This window comes from Macaca mulatta, chromosome 7 (assembly GCF_049350105.2).
Source record: "Macaca mulatta isolate MMU2019108-1 chromosome 7, T2T-MMU8v2.0, whole genome shotgun sequence".
NCBI lineage: Eukaryota > Metazoa > Chordata > Mammalia > Primates > Cercopithecidae > Macaca > Macaca mulatta.
The window spans coordinates 118,619,855-118,626,765 of NC_133412.1; positions in this window are offsets into that span (position 1 = coordinate 118,619,855).

Genomic DNA, 6,911 nt, shown 5'->3' on the forward strand with positions numbered 1-6,911 from the left:
TTTTCCCAGACTAATGTTCTGAAGCAGTTCACCTACGTTTTCTTCTAGTAGTTTTATATTTTCAGGTCTTCCATTTATGTATTTTATCCATTTTGAGTAGATTTTTGTATAGGGTGAGAGATGAAGTCTAATTTTGTTCTTCTGCATACAGAGATGCAGTTTTCCCAAGACCATTTATTGAAGAGACTGTCTTTCTCCCAATGAGTTTTCTTGGCATCTATGTCAAAGTTTGGTTGACTGTAGATTGTAGATATGTGAATTAATTTCTGGGTTCTCTATTTTGTTCCATTGGTCTGTGTGTCTGTTTTTATGCCAGTACTATGCTGTTTTGGTTACTACAGCTTTGTAGTATATTTTACAGTCAGGTAGTGTGAAATCTCCAACTTTGTGCTCAGGATGGCTTTGTTTTTTGTGGTTCTATACAAATTTTAGGATTTTTTTTTTTTTTTCTATTTCTGTGAAGAATGTCATTGACATTTTGACGAAATCTGCAGATGGTTTTAGATAGTAAGTTGCTCTTTTTTTTTTTTTTTTTTTGAGACAGAGCCTCACTCTGTCACCCAGGCTGGAGTGCAGTGGCACAATCATGAATCACTGCAGCCTTGACCTCGCAGTATAAGTTAACTCCCCTACCTCAGCTTCCTAAGTAGCTGGGACTATAGGCATGTGCCACAATGCCTGGCTAGTCTTTGTATTTTATTTTGGTAGGGATAGAGTTTTGCTGCATTGTCCAGGCTGGTCTGGAACTTCCAGACTCAAGTGGTCTGCCCACTTTCTTGGTTCAGCATTTTCTTGGTTGCTGTAGACTTTTGGCTATTCTCCAGAGCCATCTTGACTCACTACAACCTCTGCCTCCTGGGTTCAAGTGATTCTTGTGCCTCAGCCACCCAAGTAGCTCTCACTACAGGTGTGCACCACCAGGCCTAGCTAATTTTTGTATTTTTAGTAGAGACGGGGTTTTGCCATGTTGCCCAGGCTGGTCTCAGACTTCTGGCCTGAAGTCATCCCCCGCTTTGGCCTTACAAAGTACTGGAATGGCAGGCATGAACCACCGTGCCCAGCCCTAATTGTTTTTTCTTTCTTTCTTTTTTTTTTTTTATCTCTAATATTGTCATTTCAAGAAAGTTGTGTAAGCAAAATCATTATACATGTAACCTTTTGAGATTGGCGCTTTTTTCCCCCACTTAGTATAATGCCTTTGCATCCATCATTATACATGTAACCTTTTGAGATTGGCGCTTTTTTCCCCCACTTCGTATAATGCCCTTGCATCCAAGTTGTGTATATCAATAGTTTTGATAGTTTCCTTTTATTTACAGATGTACCCACAATTTGTTTAACCATTCATCTACAGATGGACATTTTGATTATTTCCAGTTTTTTTACTATTACAAATACAACTGTAATGAAAAATCATATGTAAGATTTTACGCGGACTTAAGTTTTGTTTCTCTGGGATAAATGCCCAGGATGGCAATTTCTGGGTAACATGAGAAGTATTTAGTGTTTTAAAAAAACTGTTAAATTATTTTCCAGAGTGTATACCATTTTACATTCCCACCAGCAGCAGTATGTGAGGGATCCAGGTTGTTCACATTCTCAAGAACATTTGAGTTTTAGAATGATCACTTTGATAGTGTGTGGAGAATTGATTAGAAGTGGATGGCATTCTAGATGATAATTCTGTCTCAGAAATTTTTGTAGTTTTCATGGTGAGACATGTAGAGGACCTAACCCAAAGCTCTGAAAGTAAGGATGGGCAGATTGGAGAGAAGTTAAGGGAATGTAGTTGACAGAATTAAATGATCAATTTGATGTAGGACTTGGAAGAGGGAAATTTTTAAAGAAAACTTTCTTGTTTCTGATTTGGACATTCTGGTGGATAATGGTACCATTTAGAGAAGTAGGTAATACTGGAAAAAGGGTTTGTTTGGGGTTAAGAAGATATGTTTAGTTTTAGGCTTGGTCATTTTGAATTTACTTTGTAATCCAAGAGGGACTGGCCAGTAGGCAGAATGCTACATAGGTCTGAAAATAGCATAGTCATTAAAGGAATGGATTTTAGAGTCAGCCCTGATTCCAGATCTGAGTTCTTTCTCTTACTCTCTGTATATCTATTGGCAAGTTAGTTTACTTCCATTTCCTCATTAATGAGATGGAATGGTTGTGAGGCTTAAATAAGGTAACATGTATAAAACACTTAGCACCTTAGGTACATAGTATATAGTAGTTGTTGTTATTATTGTTACAGATTTGCAATTTGGAAACATTTTGTCTCTAATGTCAAATGCTGCCCAAAAGGCAAATGTGATAAAGGTTAAAGTATACTCTTTGGGCTTGGCGATCATGGGGACTTGGGGACAACAGGTTTGTAGGGCAGAAGCTTGGTTATGGTATCAGAGTATAATCAAGAGGTGAGTGCCTGGAGACAAACACAAAGATATTTGTTCCCCAAGAAATACATAAAAGGAAGGAGAGAGAAAGAGCTTAGACCAGCTAGGACTAAGGAAATATTTGTCTGCAGAGTTGGAAAGACTTGCCTTTGACTTAGCTGAGATTTTTTTTTTTTTCTTTGAGCAAAGATTAATGAATTGTTAGCTTTTGTTTTAAGACAGAGTCTCTCTCTGTTGCCCAGACTGGAGTGCAGTGGCACGGTCTCAGCTCACTGCAACCTCCGCCTCCTGGGTTCAAGTGATTCTTCTGCTTTAGCCTCCTGCGTAGCTGGGATTATAGGTGCCTGCCACCACACTGGGCTAATTTTTTGTATTTTTAGTAGAGATGGGGTTTCACCATGTTGGCCAGACTTGTCTCAAACACCTGACCTAGTGATCCGTCTGCCTCAGTCTCCCAAAGTGCTGGGATTATGGGTGTGAGCCACCGTGCCCTGCCAGCCTTTTACAAATGGAGGGACATTTCTTTTAGAATGAATAGCTGGGAGGAACTATTGGTAGAGATGCACATGAGTTTTTGCTTGTTTGTTTGTTTGTTTGAGGTGGAGTCTCACTCTGTCATCAGCGCTGGAGTGCAGTGGCGTGATCTCGGCTCACTGCAATCTGCACCTCCTGGGTTCAAGCGATTCTCCTGCATCAGTCTCCTGAGTAGGTGGGATTACAGGCGCCCGCCACTGTGCCTGGCTGATTTTTTGTATTTTTAGTACAGACAGGGTTTCATCATTTTGGCCAAGCTGTTCTCGAACGCCTGACCTCGTGATTCGCCCTCCTTGGCCTCCCAAAGTGCTGGGATTACAGGCTTGAGCCACTGCGCCTGGCATACACATGAGTTTTTTAGGTAGGAAATAGTCTTCATGTTAAACTCTTCTCCATGGCCTATATAGTTTGTCACTGATGTAAGGAAGAGAGATCATTGGCTAAAATCAAGTTAGCAGGTATTGAAGTATTTAATCCTCACAATGATTGCTTGGTGAAAAGAGTAGTTCAATTTTGGAGCACCTGTTGTTAGAAAATGGGAGAGAACTATCTTGAGAGAAACAGAAAGATTGCTATAGTATGTTGAGAATCGAGCTAAAGTTGGGGTTGGGATTTGTAGTTGCACCAGTTTACAGGATTGACTATTTTTATTTCTAATAAATTTTGTAAGGGAAAATATTAATCCAGGCCTAGAGTTATTTTGGAATGGATATAGCAGAATGAAAAAATACAGAGGAGTTATAAAGATATAGTTACGTGAGTAGTTCAAACGATAGACTGTATTTTTTTAATTTTTGGCTGAATGGTAATAAAAATAAAGGCAAGGGAAGGCTATTAGGAATATTATTATAGAAGGATCAAGAGACAAGGGGTCTTGAGGAGCTTGAAGACAGTAAGAATTAAGCAAATAGAACTGGAAGGTTTGGAGGTAGCCATGTGACATATTAGAGTATAAATGATTCAGAGATATGGCCCATATCTAGGCAACTTGAAAGTTGATGAAATAGTTATTGATAGTTCAATTGCATGTAGGCTGAGGTTGGGGTGATATGGGAGGCCTGGTGGTATCAATAGTAACTATGTCTGTAATGCCTATTATAACTAGTATTTCGGTTACAACTAAAAGTGAAGTGGGCTGGGGAGGTGGGGGCATCAATGATTTATAGGACGTGACTTTATAAAGTTTGTTCTGTTTTCCCATATAAGTTCATACTAATAGGTACAAAAGGCATACTGAAGCTAGCTTGAATTCAAAGAAATGGAATTCTTTTATTAAAGAGTCTCAAATTATTAGGAAATACATAGGAGATGGCTTGATTTTCCCATTTCCTGCTTTTGAGTGTGGTATGTCAAATCTCTCTCTCTCTAAGTAGTGGCTGCTTTGAAAATATATTGACCTACTCTGCCCCTGCAGATTCCTGCCTCTCAAAGAAATCTCAATATTATATCCCCCTCCCAATCTTGGGGGAAATGCCGTAAGTCTCACTCTACCTCTGCTGCTTCCATCTCCTCTCCATGCTGAGATGACGACTAGGACATATAATTTTGGGGAAGAAGGAATGAGATGCCAGCACTGACGTGGTTTTTTTCTTGCTAACTCATCTAGCTCCACAGTGAGTGACTGAACTGAACTGCAGTGTTTGCGGGGGTATTTATTAAAGGCCAAGAGCGCAGAATGCCCAGGTCTAATCTAATATTTGACCTGAGGATATCTGGACCTCTTCAACAACCACCTGGGGTGAGGCCTGAGGTCATGCCTGGTGATACATAAACCTGCTAGTGTTTTTGTTCTTGTTTCTGATTGTTATGCCAATTGACCTAACTTCAGGATCACCTTTCATACTTTGTGGTTTAATTTTTATTTATTTTTATTTTTGAGATAGAGTCTCACTCTTGTCCAGGCTGGAGTGCAGTGGCACTATCTTGGCTCATTAGAACGTTTGCCTCCTGGGTTCAAGCGATTCTCCTGCCTGAGCCTCCTGAGTAGCTGGGATTACAGGTGCCCTCCACCACACCTGGCTAATTTTTTTATTTTTATTTTTTGTATTTAGTAGAGACGGGGTTTCACCATGTTGGCCAGGCTGGTCTCAAACTCCTCACCTCCAGTGATCCGCCTGCCTCGGCCTCCCAAAGTGCTGGGGTTACAGGTGTGAGCCACCGCACCAGGTCAACCTTGTGGTTTATATTGAAGTTGTCTGCTTATGTGACACCTGCTATCCCACAGGCTTAATGTCCAATTTAAACAGGCTCCTGCTTGACTCTAGTAGGGCTCATCACCTGCCATATTCCCAGCTCCTAGAGCATACTGTATAGTCTGTATAATTTGTTTTAGAATATTCCAAATGTCTCTTTTCAGTCATTTATTGGGGTTTTGTTTTGTTTTTGCCAGTGAATAGCCCTTCCTTGCTAACAAACAAAAACTATTAAGCGATGGCTTTGCTGCACTGAGGTAGGTTCTGACTAGGGCTCTCATGCATCACAAGCTCTGATGCCATCTTGTGGTCGAATGGGTATCTACACAGGGAGCCTTTATTCTGGTCTTGGCAGTTGCCTACTACCATGCTAAAATCAAGGGCAGATTTGCTCTGTTTTTGTTCGTTTGCTTGTTTGTTTGTTTACATTTTTCTTTTGCTGTGGATTTGGATTTGCTTTCCCTCATTGAGGGAGGGGAAAACTCATAGTTCATTGCCCTCTACACTGACCAGTTGGTTGAAGGGAAGCTCTTTCCTTGCACCTCAGGGACAGTTTCACCCACATTTCCCACAGCTATTTCCAGCTCAACTTGTTCAGAATAGAACTCTTTATCATTGTTCCCGCCTCACCTCCTTCCTTCCCCCAGTGAATCTTATTCTTAAATTCTGTCATCTTCTACACTTTATCACAGTGAAAGGCTGTTTATCCATTATTAAGTAAGAGGCTCAAGAGCCAGTCGGGACTGTTTCCCCCCATTCCCTCATTCACCTATTCTGCCTCCCAGTAGCTGCTAATTTTTTGTCCATTTCCTCCATTCCATCACCACAGTCTGAATCATGGCCTTCAATATTTCTCATTGAAACCATTGCAGTTGTTTGTCTTTGTCACGTCTTCATGTCTTCCATCTTCTAGCCTTGCCTACATTTTCCTTCATTTTTATTCCAGCATTGATAGAAATTCAAACTTCAAATCCTTCAGTGCTTCTGCAGAGCCTATAGTGTAAACTCCAAGATCCTTGATGTGAGTTACAAGATACTCTTTGAGTTGGCATTTGTCTCTTTCTGGGCCTACTCTTCATTCACTCCCCACCCTACATGTAACACCTAGTAGCACTTAGTTCCTGGAACACAATTAGCTCCTTCATGCTTATGGGCATTTGTTCACGCTTTTCCCTTTTGATTAGAAATAAACCTCTGTAGGTCTTTCTCTTGGGCTTGTTCAGGTAGTCCAGTAGAAGCATCCTGCAAAATTGCCAGAGGGTATGTGACTGTGTGGGTCTATAAGAAACAGATGGATCTGGCCGGGCACAGTGGCTCATGCCTGTAATCCCAGCACTTTGGGAGACCGAGGCGGGCAGATCACCTGAGATCAGGAATTCAAGATCAGCCTGGGCAACACGGTGAAACCCCGTCTCTACTAACAATACAAAATTAGCCAGGCGTGGTGGCACATGCTTGTAATCCCAGCTACTTGGGAGGCTGAGGCAGGAGAATCGCTTGAACCTGGGAGGCATAGGATGCGGTGAGCTGAGATCATGCCATTGCACTCCAGCCTGGGCAACAAGAGTAAATCTCTGTCTCACCAAAAAAAAAAAAAAGAAAGAAACAGATGGATCACTTAAAGGGGAAACTGCGAAGAGCAATGAAAGGATTCCTTGAAGAGAGTTTAGTGAGGGAAACATTACAAACCTTCACAAATAGGAACAATCAAGAGATGGTAAACGCTACAGGACTAAAAACAGCAGAAAGCCATTACCTCTCCTAGGCCTAACCGTATACTGGAACCTGGAGT